The sequence below is a fragment of the Arachis ipaensis genome, chromosome B7 (genome assembly GCF_059453495.1).
Source record: "Arachis ipaensis isolate K30076 ecotype BB chromosome B7, ASM5945349v1, whole genome shotgun sequence".
In the NCBI taxonomy this organism is placed as follows: Eukaryota; Viridiplantae; Streptophyta; class Magnoliopsida; order Fabales; family Fabaceae; genus Arachis; species Arachis ipaensis.
In genome coordinates this window covers 109,948,143-109,961,803 of record NC_142442.1, presented here as the reverse complement: position 1 = coordinate 109,961,803, position 13,661 = coordinate 109,948,143, and the positions used below count along the sequence as shown (strand labels likewise).

Here is a 13,661-nt window from a genome sequence, read left to right as displayed (position 1 = left end):
TTTGGTTTGTTGCATGTTTGCTTATTTAAGTTAGCTTAGAATTAGTTTAATTTTGAGATTTGGTAGGTTAATTTTGGTTTGGATCATGAATTTATGGGTTCTTGCAAGTTTTGGGGTCGAGCTTTTGTTGAGTTAAGGCTTATAGCCTTAGATTTTGAAGAAAAATTTTTGGAAAAAATAGGGCATGTGCGTGCACACACCCTTGTGCGCACGCACACAACAACAGAATTTTGCGTTGTGCGTACGCACATAAGCTTTTATGCCCTCTGCTGGGAGCGCTTCCACACTTTGTGGGCACGCATTCCCCTGTGTTTTGCGACCTGTGCATACGCAAGGACATGTGTGCGTACGCACGCAACCATCTTTTTGCGCACTCTACGCGTACGCACCCCTTTGTGCATACGCACACCCCCTTCCACCCACACTGTTGGGAGCGCTAGCACAGCCTGTGCGCATGAACCCATACCCCTTTTCGCTCTTGTGCGTGCGCACGGACTTGTGTGTGCACGCACACATGATACTTTTCCTAAAAAAAAAAATCAGCCCTTCTGTGCGTGGGCACACATCAAAAGAAGGCCTTTGCTCGCGGTGTTTGCACACACAGCGCAAACGCACAACTCTACAATTTTGCACATCGACACGTACGCGTCCCTCACGCGTACGCATCATCTTCATTTTCTCTCTTCCACGCAGACGCGTCCCTCACGCGTACGCGTTGATCCCCTTTTTCGCCCGCACCATGCGCACGCGCCCTTCACGCGTACACGTGACACCTTGTGCGTGCGCACGGACCTTTGTGCGTACGCACGCCCCTGTTTTCTCACCACTATACTTCTCTTCTTCTCTTTTCTCTATCTCTTCCTTTCTTTTCTCTTCCTCTCTCTTCTTCCCCTTTCACCCTATTTTCTGCTTGTTCTTGTTCATTTTGTTAACGTCTCACTTTTATTTTAGTAATTATATTAGTTTTGGTTTAGTTGTTTGTTAATTGAATAAATTGCAAGTGTTTGATTGATGTTGATTGGGTTGCTTCTTGCTTAAATTGTGGTTTAATTTTTTATGAATGTGTGCACTAAGCATTAAGTCTTTGTTTAATTGCCTAGATGAATTGTAGGTTTGATTCATATGTTGTCACGACCATATGTGTTAAACTTTATCCTTGTTTGGCATCTTGAATTGTGCACTTTTACTTTAATGAATTGAGTTGAAATTATTTGTTCATCATGATTTCCATATCAACTCCATCACATGTCTGGTACTTGTTTCTTATTAATGCTGTGCATTTGTTTGAGTGACTTGAGTTGATTCTTTTCTAGCTTATCACTTTTGCAACAAGTACCTTTATTATGTGACTATTGCATTATGTGTCATGATGAATAAGTAGTTTTCTCCTCATTATGGAATTGGTTATTGTTGATTGTGCCATTTTACATTCATGTTGCGCTTTCACTTGCACAACTTTAATATCCAAATCAAATGTTCAATTCACTTTAGTTGTAGTCACTTAGGTTTTTTATGCCTTATCTATTCCTTATTCTTTACTTGCAACCTAAGACTACTTGATTGAGGAACATAATTTCACTTTTGATTGTGTGGTTTCTGTTTTATCTGACCCATGTGTTGTGTTCTAAACCGTGCGCATTTAGAATACGCACATTGCCTTTTCTCATCCCATACTACTATGACTTTTTTCTCAATTCTTGTTTTCTACAGCAACCCGGAGCCCCGATACACACCAGCTAAAGGTGGAGCCTCACATCTCTTCACCCCCGGATTAAGTGCATGCATGAAGGACCGTGCAACATTTAAGTGTGGGGGAGGATCCGCAATTTTTGGGGTGTAATTTCCCTTTCTCAACACTTTGAATTATTCTTTAATTTTTAGTAGTTATGCTTTCTTGTGAATATTTGTTTATTATTTCATTACATTGCATTTTGCTTAGTTTCTTGTATATATCTTAGTTGCTTATAGTTTTATTTTTGGTAAATATTTGCATTTGCATTTGCATGGTAGAGTAAATAAGTTTAATAAAACAACAAAGAATTTTCAAGAAATCTCTTTTAGGGTGTTCCATTGATTAGTTTTGAAAACTTGTTTTTGAACTTGCTTGAAGTATTCTTTACAAGGAATATAGAAAAGAGTTTGAACAAAACACCTAGTGAGATTTGAGCTTTAATGGATGGTTGCACATTTTCAACCATAAATTTTGTTCTTGTGTGTTATACTCCTTTATGATTGTGATCTAGATTTGCTTGAATCTTTATGTTCTATATTTGTTGTTTTGAATGCATTTAGTATGATTGAGGCCATTTTTGAATTGAACTCACTAACCCATATGGTCAACCCTTACATCTACCTTTGTAAACCACTTTTGAGCCTTTTAATACCCCCTTTTGTTCTAATATTAAGCACATCTTTTGCCATAAGTGAAAAATCATTAATGTCCATGTATTGTATCCTTGATTAGCTTGGGTTGAGGAGTGTGTGTTAACCAAGTATGGGGGAATTTATGAGAAACATTGGTAATAAGTGTTTTGGGTTCTCATTATGAAATTTTGGAAAATGGGTAAACACTCATGCATCTACTACTTAAAACATATGCATCTCTTTTTGTTAATAAAAGAAAAAAATTCTTGTATACTGATGAATCCATATTTGATGATAATTTTTGGTTAGAATTGAATGAATTTTCATCATATAAACTTGCACTTATTCCCTTGAATAGCATGCTTTTGAATTTTCCTTCCAAATTGCGCTTGATTATGAAAATGTGCTCTTTTGTGCTTAATTTAATCTATTTTATTCCGTTTGCCTTCCATTCGATGCCTTGATGTTGTTTGTGAGTGATTTCAGGTGTATAAGGCAGGAATGGGTTGGAGAAAATGGAAGAAGAGCATGCAAAGTGGAGGAAACGTGAAGAATCAAAGGAGTTGAGTTTAGAGACGTGTGCGTGCGCACGACTGCTTGTGCGCACGCACAGCTGCCCAATCAGAGCACATGGATTGCTTCGAGTGCGTCGCGCGTCCATTCAAGCATCGCCTAGTGTGCCTGCGGACGGCTACTTATGCGTACGCACAGGACGGGATTTTTCACAAGGTGTGCGGACGCACGCATCTGTGCATCCGCACAAGGTTTCATTAAAAGAGCACATGACTCGCGATTTGGGGGCTTGGGAGGCCCATTTCTGAAGTCTTCTAGATCATATTAGAGGAGAAATGAGGAACATAACATAGCATATCATTAGTATAGTTTAGGAGTAGTGGTAGGAGGTTTTTAGTTAGTTTTTCTCTAAGTTTTTCATCATCTCTATTAGGGTTTATATTAGGATTTTACATTCAAGTTCCATTTCCATTTTTGATCTTGGATTTTGCTAGCTTTCATTGTAAGTATTCTCTGGTTATTACTCTTTATAGTTACATTGTCATTACTCTTTCTTCTAATTCAAGTTGTCCAATTTTTCTTCTCTCTTGCAATTTTAATTTCTTGTTGATGAATTTGATGTTTGATGTTTGTTTCATGCTTTCTTGTGTTATTCTTGTTGATTGAGATCAATTGTTGCTTTAAGTTTCAAGCCTTTTCTCATTTTCTCCTTGTTTAAGGTTTTTGCCCACCAAGTGTTTGACAAAATGTCAAACATGGTTTTAGGCTAAATTTTTTGTTATTGGCTTGGGTAAAGTGAGCAATTGGGTTTCTAGAGTTGGAATGTCCAACATTTAGTTTCAATTCTTGGATTGTTAATTGTTCTTGTTCCCACTAACGCTAATTTGTTGCTAAAGCAATTAGAAAGCAATTTAGGATTTGTGGGTTGAGAACACTTATGCTCATTTAACCTAATTTCTGATGTGAGGATTGATCAAGTGAGATTAATCCATCATAATTGTCATAGTTGTGGTTCCAACAAGGAAAGGACCCTTAGCTCACTCCAAGCCAAGACTCTTTTTGATGCTTTCAATCTTTCACACACGTCTATGTTAATCCCTTTTATACTTTACTTGTTTATATTACATAGTCGGTTCTTTAATTTCTTCATTAGTTCAATCATTACAATTTTGCATGTTCTTTTATTGCTTTATTTATTCATTTCTTCATTGACAACCCCTTGATCACTACAACCGGATTTACACATTCATTGCTCTAAAGTACTCCTTGGGAGACGACTCGGGAGTCAAATATTCTCAGTTTTGAATTAGTTTTGAATTGTGACACATCTTATGAGTTTCCAATTTGATTGATGGCCCAACTTGTTGGGTTAGGACTATACTTACAATGCTAATTCCATTTTGGATAATCAAGTTCCTAACCCATGCAAATTGGGCGTCATCAAATTTTGGCGCCGTTGCCGGGGAGTTCATTTTAAGCATAATGAGTGCTACAATTTTGGTTGTTGTAAATATGTGAATAGTGTAAATACTTAATATTTGATTTGCTACTTAGCACTAAATGTAGATACTACTTTTCTCTTTAGTTAGTCTTAGTAGTCATTGATTGTTAAGTGGTTCTTGTTTACTTGCATATTTTTGTTTTGCTTTTCATAATTGCATGGTTTTCATTGCCTCCTCATTTGAATGACACGGTCACTTCCAGACTCGAGCTTGGCCACTTTTGATCCAGAAATCGAAAGAACTTTAACTCATATAAGGCAAGCTCGGCACCGGCTAGCTTTTGTGGATAGTAAATCGGGCTCCCTTGAAGAGCACTCCAATTCACTATGACCACCCATCTGTGACTATCATTCTCCAATCAACGAGGAGACTCTATATTCATCTGTGGGGAGTACTGAACTCTCTTTGAGTGACTCAGGTGACACCATCATGGCGGACCCACCTCGAAGAATCACCTTGAAGGAGGTCGGAGCTCCTGATCTTGACTTGCAACCGCTTCAAATTTTGTATCCGGCTTTAGACCCAAATTTTGAGCTCAAGACCGACACGATAAACTTGCTCCCCAAATACAATGGACTGCCTGGGCAGGATCCTCTGAAGCATTTAAAGGATTTCCAAGTTGCATGTGCAACTGCGAGAAGACATGGGGCGGATGAAGCCGCAGTGTTGGTCTTCGCTTTCCCTTTCTCTTTAGAGGGAAAAGCGAAGGAGTGGTTTTATACTCAACCAGGTGAAGTTAGATCTAATTGGGACTTGTTGCGTAAAGAATTTTTGGAAAAGTTCTACCCTCCTCAGAAAACAGACAAGTTGCGAAGAGAGATCTCTTGCATTGTGCAACGAGATAAGGAGACTTTGTATGAATACTGGAGAGATTTAAGAAGTTGCTGGAGGCTTGCCCTCACCACAGGATTGATGAGTTGATTCTTATCAGTTATTTCTGTTAAGGAATGCACCACCAAGACAAGCTCCTCCTAGATACCGCGAGTGGAGGATCATTGACCAAAAACAAGACCGCTGCAGAAGCATGGGAAGTTATATCAGACTTGGCGGACTCAACTCAGAACTCAAGGGCAAGGAGTCCACAACCGAAAGCTTTGAGTGAAGTTTCTCCCTTCGGAGATGATATTTTGACTAAGACTCTCGGTGAAATGACAATCTTGTTGCGACAAATCACCTAAGGGCAACAAATTCCTCAAGCTTTGATAAATGCTCCACTTCAACCTCCAAGGATCGAAGGACCATCAAGGATATGTGGTGTTTGTGCTTGTAACATTCATTACACCGATGAGTGCCCTCAACTCCAAGAGGACACTACATTGACGGTAGCCAACCCTTATCCGCAAAGACCAAATTATAACCAAGGATCCTACCAACATGGAGGCAATCAAAACCAAGGGTGGAGGGATAATTCAACTCAAAGGTGGAACCAAGCTCCTCAAGCTCATCCCAACCAAAATGCCCAAGTCTACTACCATCAATATCCCCACGGTCAACCACAATACCAACAACCCCCACAATCTCAACCTCAAGGGAAGTACCAACACCTATATAGTAGGCCTAGCCCTCCTCAAGTTAACCAAGTCCTTTCCTCTAATCAACCTCACCTGAATGACACAATTCACACCTTCATACAAGAGCAACAAGAGTTCCAAAAGAAACAAGAGGCATATATGGCTACGATAGCCGAAGCCCTTTCATGTTTAACTCTCCTTCCTCAAACCGCACAAAATACCCAACAAGCTTCAACCTCGAGTAGTTTACCCTCCCAACCTCAACCCAACCCTAAGGGTAGTATTAATGCCATTACCCTTAGGAGCAGCACTAAATTGGATAAGAATGTTGCTATGCCTACAAAATTGAGTGAAGAGACTGATGAGCGGATAATTTATACGCTTTTTGGCATTGTTTTTAGTATATTTTTAGTAGGATCTAGTTACTTTTAGGGATGTTTTCATTAGTTTTTATGTTAAATTCACATTTCTGGACTTTACTATGAGTTTGTGTGTTTTTCTGTGATTTCAGGTATTTTCTAGCTGAAATTGAGGGACTTGAGCAGAAATCAGATTCAGAGGTTGAAGAAGGACTGCTGATGCTGTTGGATTCTGACCTCCCTGCACTCAAAGTGGATTTTCTGGGGCTACCGAACTTGAAATGGCGCGCTTCCAATTGCGTTGGAAAGTAGACATCCAGAGCTTTCCAGCAATGTATAATAGTCCATACTTTGGCCAAGAATAGATGACGCAAACTGGCGTTCAACGCCAGCTCTCTGCCTAATTCTGGCGTCCAGCGCCAGAAAAGGATCCAAAACCAGAGTTGAACGCCAGAAATGGATCAAAACCTGGCGTTCAACTCCACAAATGGCCTCTGTACGTGGAAAGTTAAAGCTCAGCCCAAGCACACACCAAGTGGGCCCCGGAAGTGAATTTATGCATCAATTACTTACTCATGTAAACCCTAGTGACTAGTTTATTATAAATAGGACCTTTTACTATTGTATTAGACATCTTTGGACGCCTAGTTCTTAGATCAGAGGGGCTGGCCATTCGGCCATGCCTGGACCTTTCACTTATGTAATTTTAACGGTAGAGTTTCTACACTCCATAGATTAAGGTGTGGAGCTCTGCTGTTCCTCAAAGATTAATGCAAAGTACTACTGTTTTCTATTCAATTCATCTTATTTCGCTTCTAAGATATTCATTCGTACTTCAATCTGAATGTGATGAACGTGACAATCATCATCATTCCCTATGAACGCGTGCCTGACAACCACTTCCGTTCTACCTTCGACTGAATGAGTATCTCTTAGATCTCCTAACCAGAATCTTCGTGGTGTAAGCCAGAATGATGGCGGCATTCAAGAGAATCCGGAAAGTCTAAACCTTGTCTGTGGTATTCCGAGTAGGATTCAATGAATGAATGACTGTGACGAGCTCCTAACTCACGACTGCAGGGCGTTAGTGACAGACGCAAAAGGATAGTAAATCCTATTCCAGCATGATCGAGAACCGACAGATGAATAGTCGTTCCGTGACAGGGTACGTTGACCATTTTCACTGAGAGGATAAGATGAAGCCATTGACAAGGGTGATGCCTCCAGACGATTAGCCGTGCCGTGACAGGGCATTGGATCATTTTCCCGAGAGATGACCGAAAGTAGCCATTGACAGTGGTGATGTATCACATAAAGCCAGCCATGGAAAGGAGTAAGACTGATTGGATGAAGATAGCAGGAAAGCAGAGGTTCAGAGGAACGAAAGCATCTCCATTCGCTTATCTGAAATTCTCACCAATAAATTACATAAGTATTTCTATCCCTATTCTATTAATTATTATTCGAAAACACCATTATCAATTTATATCTGCCTAACTGAGATTTGCAATGTGACCATAGCTTGCTTCATACCAACAATCTCCGTGGGATCCAACCCTTACTCACGTAAGGTATTACTTGGACGACCCAGTGCACTTGCTGGTTAGTTACACGGAGTTGTGAACCATGGTCTTGGCATCATGTTTTTGGCGCCATTTCCAGGGAATGAAAGAGCAATGAATTTTACATAATTAAAGTGTAATCACGATTCCGCGTACCAAGTTTTTGGCGCCGTTGCCGGGGATTGTTCGAGTTTGGATAACTGACGGTTCATCTTGTTGCTCAGATTAGGTAATTTTCTTTTTATTTTATTTTCAAAAATTTTTCAAAAATCTTTCAAAAATTTCTCACCTGTTTTCGAAAAAAAAATGTTTTCAAAAATATATTTTTCTTCAGAATTTTTAAGAATGAATTCTAGTGTTTTATGATGATTTGTTGAATCCTGGCTGGCTGTAAGCCATGTCTAATCTTTTGGACTGGGGTTTCAACTTACCATCACAAAAGAAGAGATTCTCACACACTTAGTTGCTCTATACTTGAAAAGTATCCATATCTGCTGAACCTTGGCTGGCCATTGGCCATGTCTAGTGTTTTGGACTGGAGCTTTCATTGAAAGCTTGGCTGGCTAGTGAGCCATGTCTAATTCCTGGACTGAAGCTTTAGACTAACATGGCAAGATTCCTGGAATTCATATTAAAAATTTTGGAATCCTTATTTTCCTTTTTCAAATTAATTTTCGAAAAAAATACAAAAAAATTAGAAAATCATAAAAATCAAAAATATTTTTTGTGTTTCTTGTTTGAGTCATGTGTCATGTTATAAGTTTGGTGTCAATTGCATGTGCATCTTGCATTTGTCGAAAATTTCATGCATTCATAGTGTTCTTCATGATCTTCAAGTTGTTCTTGGTAAGTCTTCTTGTTTGATCTTGATGATTTTTTGTTTTGTGTCTTTTATTGTTTTTCATATGCATTCTTGAATTCTTAGTGTCTAAGCATTAAAGAATCCTAAGTTTGGTGTCTTGCATGTTTTCTTTGCATTAAAAGTTTTTTAAAATTGTGTCTATGATGTTCATCTTGGCATTCAAAGTGTTCTTGGTGTTCATCTTGACATTCATAGCATTCTTGCATGCATTCATTGTTTTGATCCAAAAATTTTCATGCATTGCATCATTTTCATGTTTTTCAAAAAAAAAATTCAAAAATAAAAAAAATATCTTTCCCTTTTTCTCTCATCAAATTCGAAAATTTGGATTGACTTTTTCAAAAATTTTTAAAATCAAATTGTTTCTCATGAGTCAAATCAAATTTTCAATTTGAAAAACTTATCTTTTTCAAAATCTTTTTCAAAAATAAAATCTTTTTCAAAATTCTTAGTTATTTTCAAAAATTTCAAAAATATTTTTCTTATTTTTATATCAAATTTTCGAAAATAACAATAACAATTAATGTTTTGATTCAAAAATTTCATGTTTGTTACTTGCTTGTTAAGAAAGATTCAAACTTTTAAGTTCTAGAATCATATCTTGTGATTTCTTGTGAATCAAGTCATTAATTGTGATTTTAAAAATCAAATCTTTTTCAAAAACAATTTCAATTATATCTTTTCAAAAATATCTTCTTATCTTTTTCAAAAATTTGATTTCAAAATATCTTCTCTAACTTCCTAACTTCTTATCTTTTCAAAATTGATTTTCAAATTTGTTTCAACTAACTAACCAACTTTTTGTTTGTTTCTTAACTTTTTCAAAACTACCTAACTAACTCTCTCTCTCTCATTTTTGAAAATATCTTCCCCCTTTTTTTCAATATTTCTTTCTAATTTATTAATTATTTTAATTTTTAAATCTTAATTTTCAAAAATTACTAACATTTTTCAAAAACTATTTTCAAAAATCACTAACTCCTTTTCAAAAATTATTTTCGAAAATTCCTTCTCTCTCATCTTATTCTATTTATTTATTCATCTACTAACATCTCATCTCACATCTCAACCCTCCTCACAGTTGTGTTTCTTCCATTATATTACATTCTTTGTCTCCCCCTCTTTTCTTCCACTCACAAAGGGATCCCTATACTGTGGTAAAAAGGGTCTCTATTATTATTATTTTTTCTGTGCCCTCTTCTTTGTCATATGAGCAGGAGCAAGGACAAGAACATTCTTGTTGAAGCAGATCCGGAACCTGAAAGGACTCTAAAGAGAAAATTAAGAGAAGCTAAATTGCAACAATCCAGAAATAACCTTTCAGAAATTTTCGAACAGGAAGAGGAGATGGCAACCGAAAATAATAATAATGTAAGGAAGATGCTTGGTGACTTTACTGCACCTAATTCCAATTTATATGGAAGAAGCATCTCCATTCCTGCCATTGGAGCAAACAACTTTGAGCTGAAACCTCAATTAATTTCTCTGATGCAGCAGAACTGCAAGTTTCATGGACTTCCATCTGAAGATCCTTTTCAGTTCTTTACTGAATTCTTGCAGATATGTGATACTGTTAAGACTAATGGAGTAGATCGTGAAGTCTACAGGCTCATGCTTTTCCCCTTTGCTGTAAGGGACAGAGCTAGATTATGGTTGGATTCTCAACCCAAAGACAGCCTGAACTCTTGGGATAAGCTGGTCACGGCTTTCTTAGCCAAGTACTTTCCTCCTCAAAAGCTGAGCAAGCTTAGAGCTGATGTTCAAACCTTTAGACAGAAAGAAGGTGAATCCCTCTATGAAGCTTCGGAAAGATATAAACAGTTGACCAAAAAGTGTCCTTTTGACATGCTTTCAGAATGGACCATCCTGGATATATTCTATGATGGTTTATCTGAGCTATCAAAAATGTCACTGGACACTTCTGCAGGTAGATCCATTTACCTAAAGAAAAAGCCTACAGAAGCTCAAGAACTCATTGACATGGTTGCTAATAACCAGTTCATGTACACTTCTGAAAGAAATCCTGTGAGTAATGGGACGCCTATGAAGAAGGGAGTTCTTGAAGTTGATACTCTGAATGCCATATTGGCTCAGAATAAAATATTGACTCAGCAAGTCAATATGATCTCTCAGAGTCTGCATGGAATGCAAGCTGCATCCAACAGTACTCAAGAGGCATCTTCTGAAGAAGAAGCTTATGATCCTGAAAACCCTGCAATAGCAGAGGTAAATTATTTAGGTGAACCTTATGGAAACACCTATAATTCATCATGGAGAAATCACCCCAATTTCTCATGGAAGGATCAAAAGCCTCAACAAGGCTTTAATAATGGTGGGAGAAACAGGTTTAACAATAATAAACCTTTTCCATCATCCACTCAGCAACAGATAGAGAACTCTGAACAAAATACTTCTAATTTAGCAAATCTAGTCTCTGATCTATCTAAGACCATTGTGAGTTTCATGAATGAAACCAGGTCTTCCATTCGAAATTTGGAAGCACAAGTGGGCCAGCTGAGTAAAAGGATCACTGAAATCCCTCCAAGTACTCTCCCAAGCAATACAGAAGAGAATCCAAAAGGAGAGTGCAAGGCCATTGACATAAGCACCATGGCCGAACCCAAAGAGGGAGAGGAAGACGCAAATCCCAAGGAGGAAGACCTCCTAGGACGTCCAGTGATCAATAAGGAGCTTCCCTCTGAGGAACCAAAGGACTCTGAGGCTCATCTAGAGACCATAGAGATTCCATTGAACCTCCTTATGCCCTTCATGAGCTCAGATGAGTATTCCTCTTCTGAAGAGAATGAGGATGTTACTGAAGAGCAAACTGCCAAGTTTCTTGGTGCAATCATGAAGCTGAATGCCAAATTATTTGGCATTGATACTTGGGAAATTGAACCTCCCTTGTTCATCAATGAACTAAGTGATCTGGATCAACTGACATTGCCTCAGAAGAGACAGGATCCTGGAAAGTTCATAATACCCTGTACTATAGGCACCATGATCTTTAAGGCTCTATATGACCTTGATTCAGGAATAAACCTCATGCCCCTCTCTGTAATAGAGAAACTGGGAATCTATGGGGTGCAAGCTGCTAAAATCTCATTAGAGATGGCAGACAATTCAAGAAAACAGGCATATGGACAAGTAGAGGACGTGTTAGTGAAGGTTGAAGGCCTTTACATCCCTGCTGATTTCATAGTCTTGGATACTGGAAAGGAAGAGGATGAATCCATCATCCTAGGAAGACCTTTCCTAGCCACAGCAAGAGCTGTGATTGATGTTGACAAGGGTGAACTAGTCCTTCAATGGAATGAGGACTCCCTTGTGTTTAAAACTCAAGGATCTCCCTCTGAAACCATGGAGAGGAAGCATGAAAAGCTTCTCTCAAAGCAGAGTCAACCCAAGCCCTCACAGTCAAACTCTAAGTTTGGTGTTGGGAGGCCACAACCAAACTCTAAGTTTGGTGTTGAACTCCCATATCCAAACTCTAAGTTTGGTGTTGGAGAGTTTCAACAATGCTCTGAACATCTGTGAGGTTCCATGAGAGCCCACTGTCAAGCTATTGACATTAAAGAAGCGCTTGTTGGGAGGCAACCCAATGTTTATTTATCTAACTCTATTATTCTTGTTTTTCATGTTTTCTTAGGTTAATGATCATGTGGAGTCACAAAATAAATATAAAAACTGAAAACGGAGTCAAAAACAGCAGAAGAAAAATCACACCCTGGAGGAGCATCTGCCTGGCGTTCAAACGCCAGAACAGAGCATGGTTCTGGCGCTGAACGCCCAAAATGGGCAGCATCCTGGCGCTGAACGCCCAGAACAAGCATGGTTCTGGCGTTCAACGCCAGAAATGGCAACAAATGGGCGTTGAACACCCAAAATGGCCACCAACCTGGCGCTGAACGCCCAGAGTTGTGTGCAAGGGCATTTTACATGCCTAAATTGGTGCAGGGATGTAAATGCCTTGACACCTCAGGATCTGTGGACCCCATAGGATCCCCACCTACCTCATCATCTCTCTTTCCATTCATGATCATCCCTTCTATTTTCCATTTACCACTCACATCCATACACCCACTACCTTCAAAATTCAACATCTCTCTCCCACCCAATCCCACCCATATGGCCGAATACACACATCCATCCATCTCCTCCATATCTTCTTCTTCTTCTTCTATTCTTTCTTCTTTTGCTCGAGGGCGAGCAACATTCTAAGTTTGGTGTGGTAAAAGCTTAGCTTTTTTGTTTTTTTCCATAACCATTGATGGCACCTAAGGCCAGAGAAACCTCCAGAAAGAGGAAAGGGAAGACAAAAGCTTCCATCAAGGGTCTATAGCTCAGTGGTAGAACATTTGACTGCAAATCAAGAGATCCCTGAGATACCTCAGGGGATACATTTTCTTCCACACAATTATTGGAAGCAACTAAGGGTGGAACATCAAGAGCACTCCATCATCCTTCATGAAATCAGAGAAGATCTAAAAGCAATGAAGGAGGAGCAACAAAGGCAGGGAAGAGACATAGAAGAGCTCAAGGACATCATTGGTTCCTCAAAAAGGAAACGCCACCATCACTAAGGTGGATTCATTCCTTGCTCTTATTTCTTCTGTTTTTCGTTTTCTATGTTATGTGCTTATCTATGTTTGTGTCTTCATTACATGATCATTAGTAGTTAGTAACTATGTCTTAAAGTTATGAATGTCCTATGAATCCATCACCTCTCTTAAATGAAAAATGTTTTAATTCAAAAGAACAAGAAGTACATGAGTCTCGAAATTATCCTTGAACTTAGTTTAATTATATTGATGTGGTGACAATGCTTCTTGTTTTCTGAATGAATGCTTGAATAGTGCATATGTCTTTTGAAGTTGTTGTTTAAGAATGTTAAATATGTTGGCTCTTGAAAGAATGATGACTAGAAGACATGTTATTTGATAATCTAAAAAATCATAAAAATGATTCTTGAAGCAAGAAAAAGTAGC

The 13,661-nt window shown here is 38.5% G+C and overlaps 1 non-coding gene across 1 annotated transcript; it reads right to left on the bottom strand.

The window, feature by feature from the left end:
• Positions 1 to 10,416: 10,416 nt before the first annotated feature.
• On the bottom strand, positions 10,417 to 10,524 carry LOC148553709 (small nucleolar RNA R71). Its single transcript, XR_015893724.1, has one exon. It is a non-coding gene; the product is annotated as a small nucleolar RNA R71 (small nucleolar RNA).
• Between the last annotated feature and the right edge of the window lie 3,137 nt (positions 10,525 to 13,661).